Here is a 27,718-nt window from a genome sequence, read left to right on the forward strand (position 1 = left end):
ATAATGCTTATAGAACAATTAAAATGAATATTTGGAAGAGAAAATTATGATATCATAATAGATAATATATTGTTTTTTATTATTATTTTTATTTATTTTACGGTCTAAGGGAATAGAACCTTAAATGCAACTATGTTATGATACAATTATCTAATAAGCCAATCTTAGTCAATAAATATTAGACTGGCCAAACAAGCACACTCAAACAAAATACAAAAAATGAGTGACAAAGTGCAATCATAAGAAAAAAAAAAAAACAATTAAAATAAATGATTTCTTTACTCTCACTTCAAATTTTTCTTTTTTTAAGGATTGGTAATACTAATTTTATTTGCGGATATTCAATTTCATATAATTCGTTTAAATAGTATTGATAATCTAATTTGTTGTCACAAATTTAAATAGAGTGTGAGTTTAAGTTTAATCTTACCTAAGCTACCCATACTTCTAATATATTAGTATATTTTATAAAAAAAAATGATATATTTACTGTGAATTGTGAAATCAAACACACTTTTTTTTGTTTTGTATAATTTTTCTAAACCACTAAACTGATCATTTTAATATTGTTTGTGTTATTAATTTTAACATGAACCTGATTACAAATTGATGTTTGTGTCGTTTGTAATTTTAACGTGATGATTTTATTGTTTTAATTTTAATATGAACTTAATCTGGTAGTTTTTATATTATTAGTATGTTTATTAAAGATTGTATGATTAAATTCTTTTTTTAATATTTTTTGTGTGGATAAGGTGGAATAAGATCGAATGTTGGTCTTTAGGGTGTCAATAGAGTTTGGGACGTGGAATTCTAAACTTTAGAGATATTTTCAATTAGTAGATAGAGTTAAAGTTGAGCTTAAATCTTATCCTACTCATTATTAGGGCTGGAAGTGAGTTGAGCTGAGTCGAGTTGAGTCGAGTTAGACCAAATTCAAACTCGACTCACGAAAGTTAAGTTCGGCTCATGACTCAACTCATTAACAATCGAGCCTATTTCTTAAGCTCAAACTTGGTTCACCGAAAGCTCATGAGCCGACTCAAGCTCCCGAGCTGGCTTAAATAACAGGAACATAATCTATAATTCTATATTAATAAATTATAACTTATATATATTAAAAAATATTAATTTTATATATTGTGTATCTATTAATTATGAATTTTTTATTTATGTCCTACATCAAAATCATATAAAAAATAATTATAAAATTTTAAAGAAGAATATTAATATATATAAAATTATATATTACTATTTTATATGTATATATATAATATTAAAAGTACATACTAAATGTATATAGGATATGTGTATTAATAATTTTATATATATATATATATATATATATATATATATAATTGAGCTAACTCACGAGTTAATAAGCTGAATTTATCCAAGTTCAAACTCGACTCATTTAATTTATGAGCTCAATTCCAGGTTCAAGCTCGACTCATCAGCTCACGAGCTGAGCTTATCGAGCTATTAAAAAAGTCGAGTTCGAGCTGGCTTATAAGCTGGCTTGACTCACTTCCAACCCTACCCATTGCCAACCTTATTCCTCTCGCATTCAACCCCCCGCTCACCCTCTCTCACTGTCATCCATGGTTACTATTCGCATATCACTCAACTCATTCACCACAACTCGCCCTCATATAATTTCTTCTTCATAATATGTCATATTCACCGTCTGTGACATATATTTTAGGAGTGATGGATATTAAAATATGGTTTAAAAATTTCTTGCATCAAGATGACAACAAAAAAAAGAAAGAAAAAATAACTATTTGTAATAATAAATTTTACGAACGTTAACAAAAGTACTAATCAAAGAAGAAAACTAATGTTATACCCATAAAAGATGGATTCTGTGTGACAAAAATACTCAAATTTTAAATTTTTGTTAACTTTTTAATAAAATTCTAAAATTATCCGACTTTTTATCTTCAACCTCACCTCCACTACCATCTACTCTTTCCCAAATCTCAAACTTTCACATCCCTTCATTACCACCACATTTATCTTTGGACAAAACCTCGTACTTCTTTCTCAGATGGTCTTTATCAATGACTCTTCCTTCTGCGGCGCTCCTGAAGAGAAGAAAATCCTTTAACCTCCATTTTGGGTACCCTCTCGTGAACGAGATTGAAGATAAGAACAATGCATGTGAAGGCTTTGTATTGTTTCTTGAAGAAGAAGAAGAAGAATTTGTTGCGGTTACTATTGTTGATGATGTCTGGAACTCTTAATGGAGATAGTTATCTACTTCCTTTTTTACCAGAGAAAGCTCTCTCCTCTCTTCTTCACGTTGGTGGTTTTTTTCTCTTCGTCTTCCATGGCGGCGGTTGCAGGATCGAAGCTTTTGCTCTTGCGATATGGAGAAAGCAGTTTGCTACTCGAAGCAATGAGTCTGGATTATAATTCTAAAGGGAGGATCTTTCCATCATCGAAGAGTTCATTGGCAGAAAGGGAAGGTGGTTCGAGGTGGCTGTTGAAATTGAATTGAAATTCTTGTTCATGTTGATGGTGGTTGTGAATAAGAGAAGAAGAAAGTGGAATATTATTGTTGATGAAGGTGGAGATTCTAGTGGGGCTTGTGGGAGCACTGAAAAAGAAGTTGCTGAAACATTGAGAGTTTGAAGGGGCAGTTATGTAAGAGGAGGAACAGTTGCTATCAAAGTTGAATTCTGCCGCCAGGATAGGAGGACGAGCGGTTATGTAATAGAGAAATGTGAAAATTTGATCTTTGGGTAAGAAGAAATATTGGTGGAGTTGAGGTTGAAGATAAAGGATAGTAATAATTTGGGAATTTTATTAAAAAATTAACAAAAAAATTAGGATTTGGATATTTTTGTCACATAAAATTCATCTTTTATGGATATAACATTAGTTTTTTTATTTGATGGATACTTTGGTCAATGTTTATAAAGTTCATTGGTACAAATAGTTATTTAAAAGAAAAATGATGTTTTTTGCTATTTTTTAGTCTATTTGAAATTAAAGGACATGAAAATTTTTAAAATGTTTGGAAGTAAATCAAAGCTCTAGTAAATCAATGGTGTGAAGTAAAGAGGAGAGATGGATATGAATTGGTTACACACGCGAAAAAAAAAAGTAAATAGTTGTGTTCGACATGTATGTTATATAAATTTGAAGGTGATTACTCTCATATCCCAAGATTTGTGAGAGAATTCATATCCCATTTATGTGGATCAATACAATATAAACACGTGGCGTTATTAGTCTCATTCAGCTAATAATTAAACAATTTAAAAAAATTAAAATTTAATGTATTCTAAAAGTGTATTAAATATTATTTATATACAAATATCGATACATATATACCATTAACCATACATGATTAATCATTATTAAATATTTTATTTTATTATAATTTATATAGAACAAAAAAAAATAAAAAATCCTATTTTTCTTTCTCAAACAATACCTTCCTTTCAAAAACTAAACACCCTCACACTCGGAGAAAAACCTCTCCCAGATCTGAACCTTCGCTGGCAGCTCTGCCACCACCGCTCACCAACACTGTCATATCCCTTCCGTCTTTCACGCTTTCATATATCTCTCTCATGTCTTTGGCCTCCGTGATCCATGTTTGCACCTCCCGTGTGTCCGCCTCCTCCACCAGCGCTGTTGCGTCTCATCACAGTCTCTCACGTCCTTTGCCACCGTGACCCCTGTTTGCACCGCCCCTATGTCCGCCTCCTCCACCAGTGTCGTCGCATCTCACCGCTGCTTGTCGTGGCCATTGAGTCATCTGTCACTTCAAAATATTCTCTGAACTTGTTTTGCGCTATTATCTAGACTTGTTTTGCACCCTCTGGTTCAAACCATGAATTGTATTTGGTTGACTCTCTTTTAGTAATTACCAAATCAATTATTAACATGTTCATCACTTTTAGGTTATGGATTAAACTTGTTGCTAGTAATTTGATGTGTCTTCCCTCATTGTAAGATCTTCATCTATCACCACGACTATAGGTTGTTTATTACCCATTATCTCCATGAACATCTTCAACACCAAAACATAGGTTTCACACTTTTCATCGGATAATAAACCGCAACTAATAATGCATGTTTGTCCATGATGATTTGTTCCTGTGAAGACAACCAACGACCTATTGTATTTGTTTTCTGGTATGTCATGTCGAAGGCCAACACATCACCAAAACATTGATAATCAGTTATGTTAAACTCATCAGCTCACACTAAATTATCAAGCTTATCATCTTTCAAAGTAAACTTCTCTTGCAATAGTGGGTTCATCTACCTTAGAAATTAGGTAACTCACTGCTGCATGTGCATCACCATCTTTTATTTTTGTGCGCCTCGATCTATCAAAATGATTGTATAGATCTTTCTTTGTGAATATTGTCCTGTTTGGACCTTCTTTTTGCACCATCATGAACCCTATTATATGACAAGTTCTAACACCATAAAAATACAAACTATTAGCCTGTGCTTTATTAGCGTCGATCATAGTTCAATATGCCAGAACAAATTGGATATACTTAGGTGGGATAAGGTAAGATGTAATCTTTGCTTGACACTTACACGTGTGATTGGCTTATGATCCTTTTTTTAATTCTCCATCTCCAAGTACTTTTTTCTTCATGTAGTCATGTACCTTCTCTATTACAAACTATCCATCGCATATTAATGTTTCCATTGAAATCTTGTTCTTTTCCGTCAAGCCTCGCAATAAAACCGTGTATTTGGTGCACGAAATTGTGATCTCCAGGCTCGAACAAATCCTGGTAATGGCTCCAAAGCTTGGTGCTCTGATCTTAATTCATGATTGTCACAACTTCGATACAACTAACCAGCAAGTGCACTGGGTCGTCCAAGTAATACCTTACGTGAGTAAGGGTCGAATCCCACGGAGATTGTTGGTATGAAGCAAGCTATGGTCACCTTGTAAATCTCAGTCAGGCAGATATAAAGTGATCATGGAGTTTTCGAATAATAAATAATAGAATAGGGATAGAGATACTTATGTAAATCATTGGTAGGAATTTTAGATAAGCGAATGGAGATGCTTTTTGTTCCTCTGAACCTCTGCTTTCCTGCTATCTTCATCCAATCAGTCTTACTCCTTTCCATGGCTGGCTTTATGTGATACATCACCACTGTCAATGGCTACTTTCGGTCATCTCACGGGAAAATGATCCAATGCCCTGTCACGGCACGGCTAATCGTCTGGAGGCATCACCCTTGTCAATGGCTTCATCTTATCCTCTCAGTGAATAATATGCTCACGCACCCTGTCACGGCACGGCTATTCATCTGTCGGTTCTCGATCATGCCGGAATAGGATTTACTATCCTTTTGCGTCTGTCACTAACGCCCTGCAATCGCGAGTTCGGAGCTCGTCACAGTCATTCAATCATTGAATCCTACTTGGAATACCACAGACAAGGTTTAGACTTTCCGGATTCTCTTGAATGCCGCCATCATTCTAGCTTACGCCACGAAGATTCTGGTTAGGAGATCTAAGAGATATTCATTCTAGCTTAATTCATGTAGAACAGAAGTGTTTGTCAGGCACGCGTTCATAAGGGAGAAGGATGATGAGCGTCACACATAATCATCACCTTCATCACGTTCTTGGGTGCGAATGGATATCTTAGAAGAGAAATAAGAAGAATTGAATAGAAAACAGTAGTACTTTGCATTAATCTTTGAGGAACAGCAGAGCTCCACACCTTAATCTATGGAGTGTAGAAACTCTACCGTTGAAAATACATAAGTGGAAGGTCCAGGCATGGCCGAGATGGCCAGCCCCCTAAGCGAGATCACAGGATCCAAATACAATCCAGGATGCCTAATACAATAGTAAGAGGTCCTATTTATAATAAACTAGCTACTAGGGTTTACATGAGTAAGTATTTGATGTATAAATCCACTTCCGGGGCCCACTTGGTGTGTGTTTGGGATGAGCTTAAGTGTTGCACGTGCAGAGGCCATTTGTGGAGTTGAACGCCAGTTTTTGTGCCAGTTTGGGCGTTCAACTCTGGTTTTGGATCCTTTTCTGGCGCTGGACGCCAGATTTGGGTAGAAAGCTGGTGTTGAACGCCAGTTTACGTCGTCAATTCTTGGACAAAGTATGGACTATTATATATTGCTGGAAAGCCCTGGATGTCTACTTTCCAATGCAATTGGAAGCGCGCCATTTCGAGTTCTGTAGCTCCAGAAAATCCATTTTGAGTGCAGAGAGGTCAGAATCCAACAGCATCAGCAGTCATTCTTCAACCTCTGAATCTGATTTCTGCTCAAGTCCCTCAATTTCAGCCAGAAAATACCTGAAATCACAGAAAAACACACAATCTCATAGTAAAGTCCAGAAATGTGAATTTAACATAAAAACTAATGAAAACATCCCTAAAAGTAACTAGATCCTACTAAAAACATACTAAAAACAATGCCGAAAAGCGTATAAATTATCCGCTCATCACAACACCAAACTTAAATTGTTGCTTGTCCCCAAGCAACTGAAAATCAAATAGGATAAAAAGAAGAGAATATACTATAAATTCCAAACTATCAGTGAAACAGAGCTCCAATCATATGAGCGGGACTTATAGCTTTTTGCCTCTTGAATAGTTTTGGCATCTCACTTTATCCATTGAAGTTTAGAATGATTGGCATCTATAGGAACTTCAGATTTCGAATAGTGTTATTGACTGTCCTAGTTCAGTATGATGATTCTTGAACACAGCTTCTTTATGAGTCTTGGCCGTGGCCCTAAGCACTTTGTTTTCCAGTATTACCACCGGATACATAAATGCCACAGACACATAATTGGGTGAACCTTTTCAGATTGTGACTCAGCTTTGCTAAAGTCCCCAATTAGAGGTGCCCAGGGTTCTTAAGCACACTCTTTTTTTTGCTTTGGACCTTGACTTTAACCGCTCAGTCTCAAGTTTTCACTTGACACCTACACGCCACAAGCACATGGTTAGGACAGCTTGGTTTAGTCGCTTAGACCAGGATTTTATTCCTTTAGGCCCTCCTATCCACTGATGCTCAAAGCCTTGGGATCCTTTTTATTTGCCCTTGCCTTTTGGTTTTAAGGGTTATTGGCTTTTTCTGCTTGCTTTTTCTTTTTCTTTCTAATTATTATTTTTTTTTTCTATTTTTTCTTCTTTTTTTTTTCTGCAAGCTTTGTTCTTTGCTGCTTTTTCTTGCTTCAAGAATCATTTTTATGATTTTTCAGATTATCAAATAACATGTCTCCTAGTCATCATTCTTTCAAGAGCCAACATATTTAACATTCTTAAACAACAACTTCAAAAGACATATGCACTGTTCAAGCATTCATTCAGAAAACAAGAAGCATTGTCACCACATCAAAATAATTAAGCTAAGTTCAAGGATAAATTCGAAACTCATGTACTTCTTATTCTTTTGAATTAAAACATTTTTCATTTAAGAGAGGTGATGGATTCATAGGACATTTATAACTTTAAGACAAAGTTACTAACTACTAATGATCATGTAATGAAGATACAAACACAGATAAGTACATAACATAGAAAACGAAAAACAGAAGAATTAAGAACAAGGAATGAATCCACCTTAGTGATGGTGGCATTTCCTTCTTGAGGAATCAATGATGTCCTTGAGCTCTTCTATGTCTCTTCCTTGCCTTTGTTGCTCCTCCTTCAGTGCTTTTAGATCTTCTCTGATTTCATGAAGGATGATGGAGTGCTCTTGGTGTTCCACCCTTAGTTGCTTCCAATAATTGTGTGGAAGAAAATGTATCCCTTGAGGTATCTCAGGGATCTCTTGATTTGCAGTCAAATGTTCTACCACTGAGCTATAGACCCTTGATGGAAGCTTTTGTCTTCCCTTTCCTCTTTCTAGAGGTTTCTCTGGCCTTAGGTGCCATCAATGGTTATGGAAAAAACAAAAAAGCTATGCTTTTACCACACCAAACTTAGAATGTTGCTCGCCCTCGAGCAAAAGAAGAAAGAATAGAAGAATAAGAAGAAGATATGGAGGAGATGGATGTGAGTGTGTATTCGGCCATATGGGTGGGATTGGGTGGGAGAGAGATGTTGAATTTTTGAAGGTAGTGGGTGTATGGATGTGAGTGGTAAATGGAAAAAAAGAAGGGATGATCATGAATGGAAAGAGAGATGATGAGGTAGGCGGGGATCCTGTGGGGTCCACAGATCCTGAGATGATCCTGTGGGGTCCACAGATCCTGAGGTGTCAAGGCATTTACATCCCTGCACCAATTTAGGCATGTAAAATGCCCTTGCACACAACTCTGGGCGTTCAGCGCCAGGTTGGTGCCCATTTTGGGCGTTCAACGCCCCTTTGCTGCCATTTCTGGCGTTGAACGCCAGAACCATGCTTGTTCTGGGTGTTCAGCGCCAGGATGCTCCCATTCTGGGCGTTCAGCGCCAGAACTATGCTCTGTTCTGGCATTTGAACGCCAGACAGATGCTCCTCCAGGGTGTGATTTTTCTTCTGCTGTTTTTGATTCCGTTTTCAATTTTTATATTTATTTTGTGACTCCTCATTATCATGAACCTATAAAGACACATAACTAAGAAAAATATAGTTAGATAAATAAACATTGGGTTGCCTCCCAACAAGCGCTTCTTTAATGTCAATAGCTTGACAGTGGGCTCTCATGGAGCCTCACAGATGTGCAGAGCTTTGTTGAGACTCTCCAACACCAAACTTAGAGTTTGGATATGGGAGTTCAACACCAAACTTAGAGTTTGGTTATGGCCTCCCAACACCAAACTTGGAGTTTGACTGTGGGGGCTCTGGTTGACTCTGCTTGGAGAGAAGCTTTTTCTGCTTCCTCTCCATGGTTGCAGAGGGAGATCCTTGAGTTTTAAACACAAGGGAGTTCTCATTCCATTGAAGGAATATTTCACCTCTGTCAACATCAATCACAGCTCTTGCTGTGGCCAGGAAAGGTCTTCCTAGGATGATGGATTCATCCTCTTCCTTTCCAGTATCCAGAACTATGAAATCAGTAGGTATGTAAAGGCCCTCAACCTTTACTAATACATCTTCTACTTGTCCATAAGCCTGTTTTCTTGAGCTGTCTGCCATCTCTAGTGAGATTTTAGCAGCTTGCACCCCATAGATTCCCAGTTTCTCTATTACAGAGAGGGGCATGAGGTTTATTCCTGAACCAAGGTCACACAGAGCCTTAAAGATCATGGTGCCTATGGTACAGGGTATTATGAACTTTCCAGGATCCTGTTTCTTCTGAGGCAATGTCAGTTGATCCAGATCACTTAGTTCATTGATGAACAAGGGAGGTTCAACTTCCCAAGTATCAATGCCAAATAATTTGGCATTTAGCTTCATGATTGCACCAAGAAACTTGGCAGTTTTCTCTTCAGTAACATCCTCATTCTCTTCAGAAGAGGAATACTCATCAGAGCTCATGAAGGGCATAAGGAGGTTCAATGGAATCTCTATGGTCTCTAGATGAGTCTCAGATTCCTTTGGTTCCTCAGAGGGAAGCTCCTTATTGACCACTGGACGTCCCAGGGGGTCTTCCTCCTTGGGATTCACGTCCTCTCCTCTCCTCACAGGTTCGTCCATGGTGCTTATGTCAATGGCCTTGCACTCTCCTTTTGGGTTCTCTTCTGTATTGCTTGGGAGAGTACTAGGAGGGATTTCAGTGATCCTTTTACTCAGCTGGCCCACTTGTGCTTCCAGATTTCTAATGGAAGACCTTGTTTCATTCATGAAACTTACAGTGGCCTTAGATAGATCAGAGACTAGATTTGCTAAATTAGAAGCATTTTGTTCAGAGTTCTCTGTCTGTTGCTGAGTGGATGATGGAAAAGGTTTGCTATTGCTAAACCTGTTTTTTCCACCATTATTAAAGCCTTGTTGGGGCTTTTGATCCTTCCATGAGAAATTTGGATGATTTCTCCATGTTGAGTTATAGGTGTTTCCATAAGGTTCACCTAAGTAATTTACCTCTGCTATTGCAGGGTTCTCAGGATCATAAGCTTCTTCTTCAGAAGATGCCTCTTGAGTACTGTTGGATGCAGCTTGCATTCCATGCAGACTCTGAGAGATCATATTGACTTGCTGAGTCAATATTTTATTCTGAGCCAATATGGCATTCAGAGTATCAACTTCAAGAACTCCCTTCTTCATAGGCGTCCCATTACTCACAGGATTCCTTTCAGAAGTGTACATGAACTGGTTATTAGCAACCATGTCAATGAGTTCTTGAGCTTCTGCAGGCGTTTTCTTTAGATGAATGGATCCACCTGCAGAAGTGTCCAGTGACATCTTTGATAGCTCAGATAAATCATCATAGAATATATCCAGGATGGTCCATTCTGAAAGCATGTCAGAAGGACACTTTTTGGTCAACTGTTTGTATCTTTCCCAAGCTTCATAGAGGGATTCACCTTCTTTCTGTCTGAAGGTTTGAACATCAGCTCTAAGCTTGCTCAGCTTTTGAGGAGGAAAGTACTTGGCTAAGAAAGCCGTGACCAGCTTATCCCAAGAGTTCAGGCTGTCTTTAGGTTGAGAATCCAACCATAATCTAGCTCTGTCTCTTACAGCAAAAGGGAAAAGCATGAGCCTGTAGACTTCAGGATCTACTCCATTAGTCTTAACAGTATCACATATTTGCAAGAATTCAGTTAAGAACTGAAAAGGATCTTCAGATGGAAGTCTATAAAACTTGCAGTTCTGCTGCATCAGAGAAACTAACTGAGGTTTCAGCTCAAAGTTGTTTGCTCCAATGGCAGGAATGGAGATGCTTCTTCCATGTAAATTGGAATTAGGTGCAGTAAAGTCACCAAGCATCTTCCTTACATTATTATTATTTTCGGCTGCCATCTCCTTTTCCTGTTCGAAAATTTCTGAAAGGTTATCTCTGGATTGTTGTATTTTAGCTTCTCTTAATTTTCTCTTCAGAGTCCTTTCAGGTTCTGGATCTGCTTCCACAAGAGTGTTCTTATCCTTGCTCCTGCTCATATGACAAAGAAGAAGGCACAGAAAAATAATAATAATAATAGAGATCCTTTATACCACAGTATAGGGATCCCTGTGTGAGTAGAAGAAGAGGGAGAGACAAAGAATGTAATATAATGGAAGAAACACAACTGTGAGGATGGAAGAGAGGTGAGATGAGATGTTAGGATATGAATGAATAAATAGAATGAGATGGGGGAGGAAATTTTCGAAAATTTTTGAAAAGGAGTTAGTGATTTTTGAAAATGGTTTTTGAAAATTGTTAGTATTTTTTTTTCGAAAATTTTTGAAATTAAAAATAAAAAATAAAAATAATTAGTTAATTAAAAAGAAATTTTTGAAAAAGAGGGAAGATATTTTCGAAAATTAGAGAGAGAGAGTTAGTTAGGTAGTTTTGAAAAAGTTAAGAAACAAACAAAAAGTTAGTTAGTTAGTTGAAACAAATTTTGAAAAGATAAGAAGTTAGGAAGTTAGAAAAGATATTTTGAAAAGATATTTTTTTTTGAAAAAGATAAGATAAGAAGATATTTTTGAAAAGATATGATAGAAATTTGTTTTTGAAAAAAAGATTTGATTTTTAAAATCACAATTAATGACTTGATTCATAAGAAATCACAAGATATGATTCTAGAACTTAAAGTTTGAATCTTTCTTAACAAGCAAGTAACAAACTTCAAATTTTTGAATCAAAACATTAATTGATTATGTTATTTTCGAAAATTTGGTATAAAAATAAGAAAAAGATTTTTGAAAAATATTTTTGAAATTTTCGAAAATAACTAAGAATTTTGAAAAAGATTTGATTTTTGAAAAAGATAAGATTTTCAAATTGAAAATTTGATTTGACTCATAAGAAACAACTTGATTTTAAAAATTTTTGAAAGAGTCAACCCAAATTTTCGAATTTGATGAGAGAAAAAGGGAAAGATATTTTTTTTTATTTTTGAATTTTTATGATGCAAGAGAAAAACACTAAAATGATGCAATGCATGAAATTTTTAGATCAAAACATGTGATGCATGCAAGAATGCTATGAATGTCAAGATGAACACCAAGAACACTTTGAAGATCATGATGAACATCAAGACACAATTTTGAAAAGTTTTTAATGCAAAGAAAACATGCAAGACACCAAACTTAGAATTCTTTAATGCTTAGGCACTAAGAATTCAAGAATGCATATGATAAACATGATAAGACACAAAACAAAAAATCATCAAGATCAAACAAGAAGACTTACCAAGAATAACTTGAAGATCATGAAGAACACTATGAATGCATGATATTTTCGAAAAAATGCAAGATGCATATGCAAGTGACACCAAACTTATAATGTGACTCAAGACTCAAACAAGAAACAGAAAATTGTTTTTGATTTTTATGATTTTCTAAATTTTTTTGGATTTTTTTCTTTTTTTTTTCGAAAATTATATGAAAAAGAAAAAATAAGGATTCCAAAATTTTTAATATGAATTCCAGGAATCTTGCATTCTTAGTCTAAAGCTTCAGTCCAGGAATTAGACATGGCTCACTAGCCAGCCAAGCTTTCAAAGAAAGCTCCAGTCCAAAACACTAGACATGGCCAATGGCCAGCCAAGCTTCAGCATTTAACATCAGAGTATATTGATCTTGATAGCAAATTGCTGCTCATCATTTACCAAGTATGTAACTTACCTCTGATGGTTTGGAAGCCTCAGTCCAAAAGAATTTAGACATGGCTTTACAGCCAGCCAGGCTTCACATGCTCCATGAAACACTAGAATTCATTCTTAAAAATCTTGAATAAAATTAATATTTTTGAAAACATTTTTTTTTTCGAAAACAAGTGAGAAAATTTTGAAATATTTTTGAAAAATTTTTGAAAAGAAAACAAAAAGAAAATTACCTAATCTGAGCAACAAGATGAACCGTCAGTTGTCCAAACTCGAACAATCCCCGGCAACGGCGCCAAAAACTTGGTGCACGAAATTGTGATCTCCAGGCTCGAACAAATCCTGGTAATGGCTCCAAAGCTTGGTGCTCTGATCTTAATTCATGATTGTCACAACTTCGATACAACTAACTAGCAAGTGCACTGGGTCGTCCAAGTAATACCTTACGTGAGTAAGGGTCGAATCCCACGGAGATTGTTGGTATGAAGCAAGCTATGGTCACCTTGTAAATCTCAGTCAGGCAGATATAAAGTGATCATGGAGTTTTCGAATAATAAATAATAGAATAGGGATAGAGATACTTATGTAAATCATTAGTAGGAATTTTAGATAAGCGAATGGAGATGCTTTTTGTTCCTCTGAACCTCTGCTTTCCTGCTATCTTCATCCAATCAGTCTTACTCCTTTCCATGGCTGGCTTTATGTGATACATCACCACTGTCAATGGCTACTTTCGGTCATCTCACGGGAAAATGATCCAATGCCCTGTCACGGCACGGCTAATCGTCTGGAGGCATCACCCTTGTCAATGGCTTCATCTTATCCTCTCAGTGAATAATATGCTCACGCACCCTGTCACGGCACGGCTATTCATCTGTCGGTTCTCGATCATGCCGGAATAGGATTTACTATCCTTTTGCGTCTGTCACTAACGCCCTGCAATCGCGAGTTCGGAGCTCGTCACAGTCATTCAATCATTGAATCCTACTTGGAATACCACAGACAAGGTTTAGACTTTCCGGATTCTCTTGAATGCCGCCATCATTCTAGCTTACGCCACGAAGATTCTGGTTAGGAGATCTAAGAGATATTCATTCTAGCTTAATTCATGTAGAACAGAAGTGTTTGTCAGGCACGCGTTCATAAGGGAGAAGGATGATGAGCGTCACACATAATCATCACCTTCATCACGTTCTTGGGTGCGAATGGATATCTTAGAAGAGAAATAAGAAGAATTGAATAGAAAACAGTAGTACTTTGCATTAATCTTTGAGGAACAGCAGAGCTCCACACCTTAATCTATGGAGTGTAGAAACTCTACCGTTGAAAATACATAAGTGGAAGGTCCAGGCATGGCCGAGATGGCCAGCCCCCTAAACGAGATCACAGGATCCAAATACAATCCAGGATGCCTAATACAATAGTAAGAGGTCCTATTTATAATAAACTAGCTACTAGGGTTTACATGAGTAAGTATTTGATGTATAAATCCACTTCCGGGGCCCACTTGGTGTGTGTTTGGGATGAGCTTAAGTGTTGCACGTGCAGAGGCCATTTGTGGAGTTGAACGCCAGTTTTTGTGCCAGTTTGGGCGTTCAACTCTGGTTTTGGATCCTTTTCTGGCGCTGGACGCCAGATTTGGGTAGAAAGCTGGCGTTGAACGCCAGTTTACGTCGTCAATTCTTGGACAAAGTATGGACTATTATATATGGCTGGAAAGCCCTGGATGTCTACTTTCCAATGCAATTGGAAGCGCGCCATTTCGAGTTCTGTAGCTCCAGAAAATCCATTTTGAGTGCAGGGAGGTCAGAATCCAACAGCATCAGCAGTCCTTCTTCAACCTCTGAATCTGATTTCTGCTCAAGTCCCTCAATTTCAGCCAGAAAATACCTGAAATCACAGAAAAACACACAATCTCATAGTAAAGTCCAGAAATGTGAATTTAACATAAAAACTAATGAAAACATCCCTAAAAGTAACTAGATCCTACTAAAAACATACTAAAAATAATGCCGAAAAGCGTATAAATTATCCGCTCATCAGTATTCTAGCATAATTTCTATAGAAATAACAACATTGTTCAACAGTGTTAAACTCAATACCTTACATGTCATCATAGCTTAGTTCATTTAACTTCTTCTCAACTTCTTGAATTTTGTAGCTACAATTCGACACCTCTATAAATTCACTAACTTTTTTCTCATTGTTGATAATATCTTCCTCCTCTTTATCAGAACTACTATCATACCCAAAACACAACTCATCACATTCAATAGACTCTTCTAAAAATTTATTGTCATCGATGTTCATACTTATGATGAAATTCTATTCAAAAAACAAATGATAAAAATAATTAATTAAGATACTAACAAATTTTACAAAAAAAATAACCTAAAAAAAATAAAAGCAAACGAAAAAAATCATAAATCAAGCAATTATGATCTGTCAAATTCAAAAACTCCCATAACAAAAATACTCAAATGCAGCAAAGGATATATATATCCATTATGAATGAGGTCTAAAGCCCATGAGACACATAAACCATTTTTAAATTCTATAGTGCATAAACCATCAATTGAATTCTAAGTGTTTATATATGGACGCATGTAATTATTATTAGAAACTAATTAGTCGCACTACTCTAAAAAATATGTTCAAATTTTGAAGAAATAATTGGAAAGGATATACATATTAAAATTATACATGTAATTATTATTAGAAACTAATTAATTGCACTACTCATGGATTGTAATTACAAAAAGAGAGTCAACCAAATACAATTCATGGTTTGAACCAGAGGGTGCAAAACAAGCCCAGATAATAGCACAAAACAAGTTCAGAGAACATTTTGAAGGATGAAAACCTAATCTAATATCACCGTTGGCTATGTGTCCCTGGCTCAGGAGGGAGAAATAGAGTGCTGCCGGTAGTGACGGAGGATGCAGTGGCCACCGCGAGCAGCGGCGAGTTGCAACAACGCTAGTGGAGGAGGCAGATACAAGGATAGTACGAACAGGGGATCACGGAGGCAGAGGACATGAGAGACAGTGATTGAGAGACGCGATGATGCTGGTAGAGGAGGCGGACACAGGGGCAGTGCAAACAGGGGGTCACAGAGGCCAAGAACGTGAGAGAGATAGATAAAGGGGTGAAAGACGGAAGGAATATGACGGTGTTGGTAAGCGGTGATAGCAGAACTGCCGGTAAAGATTCAGATTTAGGTGAAGTGTTTCTTTGAGTATGAGGGTGTTTCGTTTTTTTAGGGAAAAGTGTTGTCTGAAGAGGAAAAAGATGAATTTTTTATTTTTATTTTATATAAATTTTAATAAAATAAATTATTTAACTATGATTAATCATGTATGGTGAACGGTGTATATGTATTAGTATTTGCACACATAATATTTAGTATATCTTTAAAATACATTAAATTTTAATTTTTTAAAATGATTTAGATTATTAACTAAGTGGAATTAATGGCCCCATCTGTCTATATTATATTGGTCTATATAAATAGAGTATGAATTCTCTCACAAATTTTGCGATATGAGAGTAATCACAAAACTGAAAATATTATGTATACAGCTGATGGATATATAACAACATTAAATGGTAGATTGAGGTATTTTACAAATAATATTAGTAGAAGAAAAATCAAGAAATGAGGTTTATAGGTGATATGGTAGAAGAAAAATTAGAAGTGATTTAAACCTCGAAAAGAACAAAATCCATAACATAAAACATTTATTCCAAAGAAAGAAAACTTAGGTTATGCAAATGTAATAATTTGAATACATATGTATCCTGCTCATCAAGGTTCTAAAAATTAAATTCGTCATTAAATTAATTGAGCTAAAACTTTAAAGGGTTAAAGGTTTAACTAAGGTTTAATCGTATTTGAATTGAACATAATAAAATAACATATTTAGGTATAAAATATATTTTTTTAAAAAAATATTTTTTGTCTTTTATTATTTTAAACTAGTTAACTGCTAAAAATCACATTGGTTTAACCAATTAATTGATTTTGACCGATTTTTCGATTCATTGTCTATTATTTTTTACTTGAATTGGACCAATTTGATGATTAATTTTTTATTAACTTAATTGAACTGGCCAATTTGGTTAAGTTCTCAGAACTATGATTGTGTCAAAAATTTGACACAAATATTCGATGTTAGAAAGAAGTCAACCGTTAAAGGATAATATCAACTTTTCATCTAGAGTTGATGGATAATATCATACTTATTTTATGATTGACATATTACTAATTGGATTGGTTTCTGCAGTTGTGCTCGCGCTTTAAATTAGTCTTCAAATTTTCAATTTACTCAATTTATCCTTCAAGTTGACATTCATGATTATGAATGACAAAAAACTTGCAAAAGTGGGTATCTATATAGAATACCCGCAACGAAAAAATAAATAGGGACCTACAAAATTCTCATTTGGACGAAGAGCTACCCCCACGAAAAAATGGGATGGAGACAGAGTTATAATTACCCGCCCTATGGGACCTGTTAAATCTACGCAAAGGTGGATTTATTATAATGATCTTATTTATGTTAGTGTTTTATTATGTTAGAAACTATTTTATACTATCTTTTTATTGTGTATGTTAAATATTTAATGTGTATATTAGATTATATTAAATTTTATTTCAATTGTATTACATCATGTTAAATTGTATTGAATGGTATTGGATTATGTTATTTTTTGTATTAATTTATTTTTAAAGTTTTTAAAATAAATATCCATGAGTATTCACGAGTATTTGTCTTTCCAGCAAAGACAATCAAACAAGAATTTGTGACGAAGATGGGCCAAGGACAGGGGCATTTTTTAAAATGGGGACAAAGAGTGGGAGAGAGGTACCTATGGACACCTCCATGAGTACCCATTACCATCCCTATGATTGTGACTCACGCTGGTTAATCGACTATTTTTTATTAACAGCATGTTGATGTTGCATACTAATATGGATCGTCAATGCCATGTGTAAGAATATAATGCTGTTACATGTAATGTAATTCGATGATGACATGTCATATAGTGACACATAGCATGATAATGTACACAATAGTAGCATATGACAGAATATGGTTTGTCCATGTTTCATTGACATGCTATATTTTTTGGTGACTAAAGATAAATAAAAAAAAATAACAGAAGAAGGTAGAGAAGAAAAAAGGAATGGGCCAAACTAATTGGCCAGATTCCTGTCTAAGTTTATAAGATGATTATGGTGACTCTAAGGCTGAAGCCATTCTTTTTAGAGATTTTCGTCCGAGGTTGTAGTTCTAGCAATAAGATCAACTACATTGTTAGTTGTTCTTTTAATCAACATGACACTAGCCTTCTAGTTCCTATTCAAAGTTTCTTGAATCTTAGTCACCAAGTTCTGCTCTATAATAATATCAGTAAAATTCCTCTTATGCATCATCAAAAAAGTATTTAAGCAATCAGTTTCACGTCTAACTTTCTAGAAGCCAACAATTAAACCCCTCTATATAGCACGGAGTTCTGCATGCAAAAGACTAACATTCCTGTGTAACCTTTCAACCAACCATCATCTGAATTACGGATAATACATTCAAAACTCATAGATTCATTAAGAGAATTTATACTAGCATAACAATTGACTTTTACTAAATTTCAAGAGGAAAAACCTAATAGAAACAAAGAGACATAAAAGATAAAGATTGATGCATAACAAACATACTATCATACTAATCACTCTACCAACACTCTAAAAGCATTATTAGGATGTGAAGGTTATCAATGGCTTAGAGAAGGGGGCTTGAATCTATGGTCTCTTTTAAACTCGTTCACTTTAACTTTAAACTAGATTCAGAACTAAGTTGCTGTTGACTCTACTAAGTTAATAATACAAGAGACAATTTTGTTTTGTCTCTTCACGATAGATTAGGAACATAGCAAACTCATTGCTTTTAGATACTCTCAATTATAGTGACTTTTGTGAGATAGATTAAGCAGGAGATAATTTTATTTTGTCTCTTCGAATGAAAAAGCAGAAACAAAATAGAGAAAAAAAATGCACAGCCATATATCCTCGTTCAACCACTATGTGTAATATGACTTACATCCATTCTCTACCACAACTATGTTGGAATTTTCACTATCTTTCACAAATATTACAATCACCAATTTCCTAGAATTGTGCTCAATCCTATTCGGGACAAACCAAACTTCTACTTAAGCTTGATTTAGCTAGGTTTACTCCCTAGACTTTCAACCACTAAGTGCTCACCCAACTTAGCAAGGGAATCCTCTCAAGATCATGAATACAAAACAGAAATACATACAAAAGAAATTGAAATAATTTTTTGACTTTTCTCCATGAATACTCTCTTTGCCTTTTTTCTTAACGACTTTTATTGATACCTCACTTCTTCCATTGATAAAAAACAAAGAAAGATCAAACTGAAGAACAGAAAATTCAATGTAAAACCATGAAGGAGAAGAAGGTTAAGTTCGAAAGTTATGAAGACCCAAACATTGTGCTCACTTTCTTTGCTTCAATTTCTATTTACCCTTTTTAAAGAAGAATAAAGCTTCCAAAACTTAAGCTTGATTGAATACCTTTGACTTTGTTCTTCTTCTCCAAAATTTATATCAGAAATGCAAAGGAGAGATAAGACAGTAGCGGTGATTAGAGTTGGCATGCATCCTTACCTAACTACTTTTCTTTCTTCCTTTTTCTTTTGGCTTCAAAGATCTGAGCCATTCATCCATTCTTTAGCTCCAAGTTTTGTTTTTTTACCTTTGATTTGTAGCAATGATGCACAACCTCCATTTTCTTCATCTTACCTGAATGGTGCATGTAGTGGGAAGGCAGCTTTAACAAGCTAGAATGGAAGCACAAAGATGAAAATGCTATGCTAACCTTTCTTCTGATTCAACCTTTGATTTGATATTTGCTTTTGGCACTAGCATCTGACTTTTCTTCCTTTTTCCTCTTTGTTGCTTGTATTTGGTGATAACCCTTTTTATTTTGATGGAACCTAAACTGAGTTTCCTTTTCTTTGCTTGCTTTTGAAATTTTTCATCCTTGATTTAAGGTTAATCACGTGGGTAACAATCAGAAGAGAGAAGAGAGTGTTTGATCATTTAGTTACGGGCCAGAGAGGAGAAGAGTGTACTGTTAAGAGGATTTGGGCTTGTTGCACAATAACCAAATTAATTAAACACTCTATTGGGCTTGTTTTGAGAATTTTATTTTTCTGCATAATGGACATACATATCATATACATTTTGGGGCTTTACACCCAAAGCTATAATATTGGTCATCATCAAATTATTGTTTTTATTTTCTCAAAATCAACAATCTCCCCATCGATGATAAACATTATGAAATAAAATGAATTGGAATTAAAAGAAGTGAGAAGAGATTAATGATACTTCCCTTTGATGATTTAACTTCAAGTTGATCTCCTCCTTTCTTTCATTCGGTTGGCTCTCCCCTAAATATGTGCTTTCTCAACCTGTGATAACTATTAATACAACCATCTATGTGCGAAAATTATAACTAATGGTTATAATTAACTTCAATCAAACCACTTTCTCAAAATATTGAACTAGTATTTTAATATATTAAAAATAAACTATCAAGCCTCAAAATCCATAATGCAGCATCAAACAACCATAAAGTGATAAAACAGTTAAACAACCAGCACAGTGCTAACAGCACCAATCAGTAATCAGACAGCCAAATTCATTCAATTCATTTTACATATTTACTCCCTTTTATTATCAAGGAGATGAAATATCAAAAGTTAAATCCTTCAAATCACAATTACAATCATCCAGATAAAAGTAGAGTATATCAAAAGGTCATCACTAAAATATTTTTAAGCAGTAACAACAGAGACAATGGACTAGACATCAGACCCTCATCCTCGGTTTTCAAGATCTCTTCATCTTCTTGATCAGATTACATTGGTTCATCTTCCAAGGAATCAATGTACTTAAGAAGCACTTCAACTCGGTTATGAGACTTTCTCAAGGAATTTTTGTAACACCCTAACTACCAAAGCTCACGCTTCCGGCTGCGCGACTCTAATAGCTCAGACATTACGACGACACTTATACTATTTAATACTAAAATATGAGCCTGTTTAAAACTATAAACCGCAATATCGCTCCAAAAAATACTTTCGTTCGATAACGTACATCCATAGATACCATACAACTTACAAAGGCTCATAAAGAGTACATCCATATATATATATATATATATATATATATATATATATATATATATACATAAAAATATATATAAATAATATTACAAACAATAATCAATACAATTCCTATCCCTCTTACAGATTATATCAAGATAAAGGCGAGGGTACAATAAACCATAACTAAAACAATACAGAGTATCACAACAACAATTAAATAAGCTCTTCGTAACTTCTGCGCCCATATCCTGAAAGGGGAAAAATGTAGGGGGGTGAGAACATCATCCTCGAAAGGGTTCTCAGTAGAGGGTTTTTGGGAATTACTGTAATAGGATACATGAAGATAAACCGTACCAGTGATTAATAACCGTCTTATGCCTCTTTTCAAAAACAACGGTTTACAATAAAAGTAAAGTCGGAAATCTTTTCTGAAAGAGGAACCATTCTATTCTCAAAACATCAAAGCCTTTCAAAAAGGTTTATCTATACTATACCAAAATAGCTTTTCATATTTTATTCCAAACCAGAAACACGAAACCAAAATCAACCATCGGTTCGTCTCATTCCAACCACGGCTCTAGGCTCCAAACAATCCAACCATCAACCAATCACCACAATCCAACAGAGTCCCAGTAGCAAACACAAATAGGAAGATGCAAGCTCAAGCAAACAGTTATTGCAAGTAGAACAATTAGCAATTAATCACATAGGCAAACCAAGTATAATATGCACACCCAAACAATGTCACATAAATGCATATGATGCATGCCTGTCCCTAGTGGCTGATGATATTATCTGTCGGTTATATAGCCAACCCGACACGTCCTGGTAGCTAACCATGGACAGAAACACCCCTCGCGGAGCAAGTAGGTTTGAGCTACAACCCCATTGCTACTACCCGCTCAACCCAGAGCCAGTGGAACAACCACTACTGCGGCTACTACCCAGGCGGGTGTTTAAAAGCTCAACCTGGAGCGAGTGGAATCACCACTACTACCGCTACTACCCAGGCGTCACAGTCTCTGACCTGGAGCAAGTGGGACGAACCACAACCCTTGCTACTACCCAGGTATCTCAAACATATATTCATTCAGTTCCAGCCATGGATCAACATCCATCTCAGCCATCCGGCTTAAATTCAAAATTCATAGTCAGCCATACGGTCCATAACTCATTCGGCATTCAGCCATAAATCAATATCATACACAGCCATTCCGGCTCACGGTTCAATCCAAAACCAGCCAATATTCATAATCATACACAGCCATTCCGGCCCATAACAAAACAGCACTTCCACCGTTCAACATCATTAAATTCATAAAACCGGAATTTAAGCCATAAATTACTTTTCTCAAGCCATTTCACTCTGAAATCAAATTTCAACTCTTTTCAGCCTTGGCTTTAAAGATCTCATTTTCTCAAATCATCTCAGGCTCATAAGCCAAATTTACTCAAAGTGAGTCTCCTTTTGAAAACAAAGCCACTCTCGGCATTCTCTTTCCAAAACTTCCAAAACCATGGCAAGTTAAGGATTTATTTCAAAGTATTCAAAATCACTCATCCAACAATGGGATTTTATAACAAAAGCTTCTCGGTAGAGTCCCAAGTCTTTAGGGAAGGTCATCTTACATCAATTCTTTAAAATTCATTGAAACTCTTAAAATCATAGATTCTCGGTTCAAGTAAATAAAACTGAATTTACTATAAAACCGGCCATTCAAAATCACAAGTTCCAACCCGGTCCAAAAATCACTCATTTGAAACAGAACCGGTTCATTTGAATCAAATCACCTTCAGGTTTCTTTTTTGGAATCCATTTTTCTAACTCTTCCAAAATGCCTCAAACTTAATTACTCAATCAAAAGTCTAGATTCTTTTAAAATCACTAAAAGCTCATTTTTATATTGAAATCAATATTAGAGCATCATTCTTTCCTTCAGTGATTCAAACTGTACAAATAGTTCATTTCTAACTAAGCCGAACTCAACGCATAAAGTTCATTAAACAAATTAAGCTTGAAAACATAAATATTCAAATAATATAATTCCTCAAATCCAACCCTTTTTAAACATCTTTTCAAACAAGACTAGGATTTTGTAGAAATTTCGGCAGCACCTCCCCTAAAACTTGGACTTTTGCCACCCGGTTCGGGTCCCAACTAAACCGTTTCTCATTCCTTTTCAACAGCCCAAAACTAGAAATCAATTCAAAAGCAAGCTAAATCCAACAGTCGCCTCAGTGGCATATCTCAAGAAAACCATTTCAAAATCAACTCAATATCAACCGATTTAACTCATTCCCAAAGCTTTAAAGAATCGGTTCAGCAATAAATCATTTATCAAAACCAAATCAATTAAAGCAACCCAGGCTGAATTTCAAGAGTATTCTATCTTTCACATCGTCAAAATAATTGACTCAATTCAAACCAATCCTCAACGGATTAAACTCATATTTCAAATCTTTAAAGAATCAACTTTAAAACATTACATTTCACAAAGCCGCACAACAATTCAGCCAAGCAAACATTCATAAGCTTTCGAAACAATCAAATAATACATAAGGCCGATACAATCACCAAATACACATTTTCTCACATCAGTATCCATATGTCATAATTCCAATATATAAAGTATAGTTTTGGAAAGCGCCCCTATCTCAAAACGCAATTCCATAACCCAAACGCCTCATCAAGTCCTTTTCGCCTCAACCCGAACTGACGGCAACCAAAACCTCAGCTCCCAGCCACTTCGCAATAACCATAGCAACACTAATCGCAACATATAGTAATCAGGACTCGACCTCACGTTACCAAAACTCATATTCATTAACCAACACAACCGAATACTAACGCAAGGCTTTTCGAAACATAATTTCTTACCGGAATAACAACACGAAGCAGCCGCGATTTTGAACCAACGGCAGCAATAGCTCCGGCGGCGGCCAGAAACTCCGGTGGATCAACTAGAAAAACCACGTAGCATTAAAACCTTCTCGAAATCCAAAAAGGCAGAAACCGCAATTAAAACCCTTACCGGAAGAGTCCTCCGGCGACGGCAGCGGGGTTTTGGGCGGCCGGAGCGGCAGCTTGGGCGGCACCCAGGAGCTGGCAGCAGCAGTGATAACCTCACGCCTGCTCCTCTGATCGCATCTCCTCTCCCTCAGATCGGACCGGTGGCAGACCCCCCCAACAGCGGCGGTGCAGCAGCTCACAGCGCAAGTAGCAGTGGCCCCCTGAACCTCTTTCCTTCAGATCAGATCGGGCGGATCTCTAGCAGTGGCGGTGGCAGACCAGAGCAGTAGAATGGAGGGGATGATGACTGCTCAAACAGTAGCGACAACACACGACGGCGCGCGATGGCAGCGGCGAGTGCCTCCCTGTGCGTCGCCGACTCCACGTTCCTCTCTTGGTCTCTCGCTCTCTTCTGGTCAAGACTCACGGCGGCGCTGTGTTCCCTCCAAGGTTGCGAGCTCGACGGTGGCAAGGCAGTGAGGACGATGGAGCTGGCGGCGAGTCCTTCTCTGCGCAACGCTAACTCCGTGTCTCTTTCTCTTTCTCCCTTCGGTGTACAACGGTGGCGGCAAGGCGTGGAATGCGGTGGCACAACACGACGGTGGCGGTGAGGCCCCGCGGCTCCGACACGTCTCATCTCCTTCTTCTCCCTGCCGCACTTCGTTCCCTCTTTCTTTCTTTGCTTCGTTTGGCAGCTGTTGCTGCTATGTGTCGTGTGAATGAGGGGAGGAAGGGAAACGGGTAGGGTGTGGCGGCGGCAGTGAGGCCCCAGCCGTCGTCGCCCCTCCTCTCTTCCCCACTCCTCCGATCTGCTACTGTTGCTGCGTATGGGTTTGAGGGAAAAAAAAGGAAACATTTGTGTTGCTGCGGCTGGGTTGGGTGAGAAGAGAACCGGGTCACTGGGTTAGGGTTTTAGGATTAGGGTTTCATTTTCAAAAATTAGGGTTAGGGGCATTTTAGTAATTTCAGATGAAATTGGGAATAATGTAGTAATTGAAACCCAAATTAAACCCAACACTAATTGTATATAGAAAATACTATTTGCTCATCAATTTCACAAATTATTTTCAATAAAATGCCCAAATCTAAAAATTAGAAATAATATACTTAATTTCTTCATTTTCCAAAATAGCAGTAATAATATTTAAAATATTACTTATCTAATCCAAATCATATAAAATCCTTATTATTTCATAACTATCAACCTTATACTTTAAATATAGAAAATAATTCAATAATTATAAAATTGGATAATAATCATAACTTATCTCAAATCCAATAAATCAAAACTTGCCTTAATTATCTTTAATAAAATAATCTCTGAAATTAAGGCTATAAATAACTGTAGGATTTGAGACTTGATCATAATAAGACTTTTCAAAGTTCTGGGTCTTACATTCTACCCACCTTATAAAAATTTTCGCCCTTGAAAATTGATACAAAATGAAAGAAATTCCATAACCGTTCACCCTTGAACACATTTAAGGAAGAAGCAAAAATATCTCAAAATATAATCATATATACGATTTTCAAATACTTTGATTGTCATATGCATAAGGGTGCAAAGGTAGGAGTGTGATTGCAAAGCAAACGTTATAAGATAGGCTCAATGCACAAGGTTATATGATCTCAAAGCTTTACAAAACTTGAGGTGCCAAAATAGGGTGCAAATCAAGATAGGCGTTCACAAAGCAAAGTGGTAATTAGTGTGGTAAAAGGCTGCAAGGCATGTTGGTATTTAAACAGCAGCATAACGTTCGCTGACAATCCTCGTCCCCACTTCAGAACTTCAATTTCCCAACTCCACCAATCATTTTACAACCTCATAGCCAATCATAGGCCTAACAACCGCAACCCGTTCGCAAGGGACAAAACACCCACAACTCATAACATTGTACACCTACCGCCCCAGCTTCCGTATACATCTATCACGTCTTAAAGAACTAGCGCATCACGTCACTACATCTACAAGTCGCACGTGATGTCAAAACAATTCTCGAGTCTACTCAGAAGAATACGAGGTCTTAAAAAAAGAGACAAATGTCAAGGACAATACTCATAGATTTGAAGGAATATATCCAATTCCAGATGAACAAGGATGTTCAAACAATGAAGTTTGCTAGAAATAGATCAATTGACAACTTCAAAGATAACCCTTGGATCAAAAAAAGTTCAACAAGATCAATAGGAAGAAAACCAGCGCACCAGTTTGAAACAAACTCAAGCCAAGTCGAAGAAGTATAAGGTTTACACAAGAGAATATTTCAAACCCAAGGCAAAGCTCACAGAACTCAAGAGCACAATTACAAATACTTTCGAATACATTGTTCATGAAGGAACCGAAACTTGCGGAAAAACCACTTCGCAGTCTAAAAGAAAGGTTAAGTGACAAACATTCTCCAAGAGAATAACAAAAGCAATAACGTGGCTTTGCTGTAATACAATTTTATGTTGAAACAGATCATGTAGAATTCTAAAAACAAGGTGCACACAAGTTTGGCTAAAAGCTAAAATATTTCCTCAAATATTTTAGAAAGATAATTAGGTGCACAACTTAACCATAGGCAATCATAAAACTCAAAAAAGAAATCAAATGCTTGTTCAAAAATTCCCAAAGTTCATATTCAAACAAGCGTGTATAAAATCATGGCAAAGACGAAAGAGAAAATTAAACTCTTTTTAGAAAAGAAACTCCGAAGTAAAAATTTGCTTACAATTTGGTAAAGGAAATAAGTGGTGCGTTACAAACGGACAGGTTTCCATCAAACCACGAAGCTATTCAAAACTTCATTTAAAATAGCACATGCCAACTTAAAATCAACTTTGTCAAAATTGAACAATGGTTTCAATATCCATCAAGCAACAGAAAATAAATTCCGTTTAATATTTCTTCAAAGAGGATTCAAAACCCATTTAACCAAGGCTCAAAACAAGACTCCAAAAGTGTTCTTGAAATCACCATCTCAGAAGAACATCCAAATAGTTTAAGATGTACTAAAAAGGAGTCAAGCCATACTAGAAAGGATCTTAAATTAAAGTAGTTCAAACAAGAGCCACTAGACATGAAACATCAAACAAGTTTTAAATTGATCCAAAAGAATACAAAAGTCATAGAAAAAGACAACTCAATCATTTGTAATTTCTCAATGATAAATCTTTGACTAAAAACTTTTGTAGAGATAATGGGAGAATAAACAATGGACTAACTTGATACGAATCAAACTGACTCATATACGAATGAGTTTCACAAAAAGAAAAAACCAAAATCAATGGCAATATTCACAAGATGTAAAAGATCATTCAAAAACAAGGTCAAACATGACATTCATGGAGATGGAAGATTTAATAGAGAATTTAGTCCGTTCATAGGAAGAAAGCTATGAGTCCAACATTTTCAAAAGAACAACAATGGCATAAGCCATGTAGTATGCTAAATCAAACTCAAATCAAAATGAATTGAGTAAAGCTTATCAAACTAAACTCAACCAGGATAAAAATGAAAAATTCTTTCTTTCCAAAATTTTGAAAAATATCCAAATACATAATCAAATGAAAATGTGCATTGGAACTATAGTAAAATTACTAGAAAGTCAAATTGTAATTTTAAAATAAAATGCAGTTCCGCAAACCAGCAAAAGTACAAGCGAGGTATTAGAAATAAATAGTTGTCAAACTGTGTAAGAAATCTTCAAAGTTTCATATATAGATAAGTATACATCTATTCAACAGCAATTTTCATAAAAGTCTCAAAATTGGCTGTAATCACTGTCAAATAAGAGAAAAACCGAATCAACAATTTCTTTAAGAATGGACTCGAAATCCCGGAGTTAAAAATGCACAGCGCATTAGGACAAGTTCAAAGC

The 27,718-nt window shown here is 35.9% G+C and overlaps 1 non-coding gene and 1 pseudogene across 1 annotated transcript; one reads left to right on the forward strand and one right to left on the reverse strand.

The window, feature by feature from the left end:
* Window positions 1-1,990: 1,990 nt before the first annotated feature.
* LOC110265264 (uncharacterized) lies at window positions 1,991-3,586 on the reverse strand (annotated as a pseudogene).
* Window positions 3,587-10,353: 6,767 nt separating this feature from the next.
* On the forward strand, window positions 10,354-10,461 carry LOC148547472 (small nucleolar RNA R71). Its single transcript, XR_015897398.1, has one exon. It is a non-coding gene; the product is annotated as a small nucleolar RNA R71 (small nucleolar RNA).
* Window positions 10,462-27,718: the final 17,257 nt, after the last annotated feature.

The sequence above is a fragment of the Arachis ipaensis genome, chromosome B8 (genome assembly GCF_059453495.1).
Source record: "Arachis ipaensis isolate K30076 ecotype BB chromosome B8, ASM5945349v1, whole genome shotgun sequence".
Classification (NCBI taxonomy): Eukaryota; Viridiplantae; Streptophyta; class Magnoliopsida; order Fabales; family Fabaceae; genus Arachis; species Arachis ipaensis.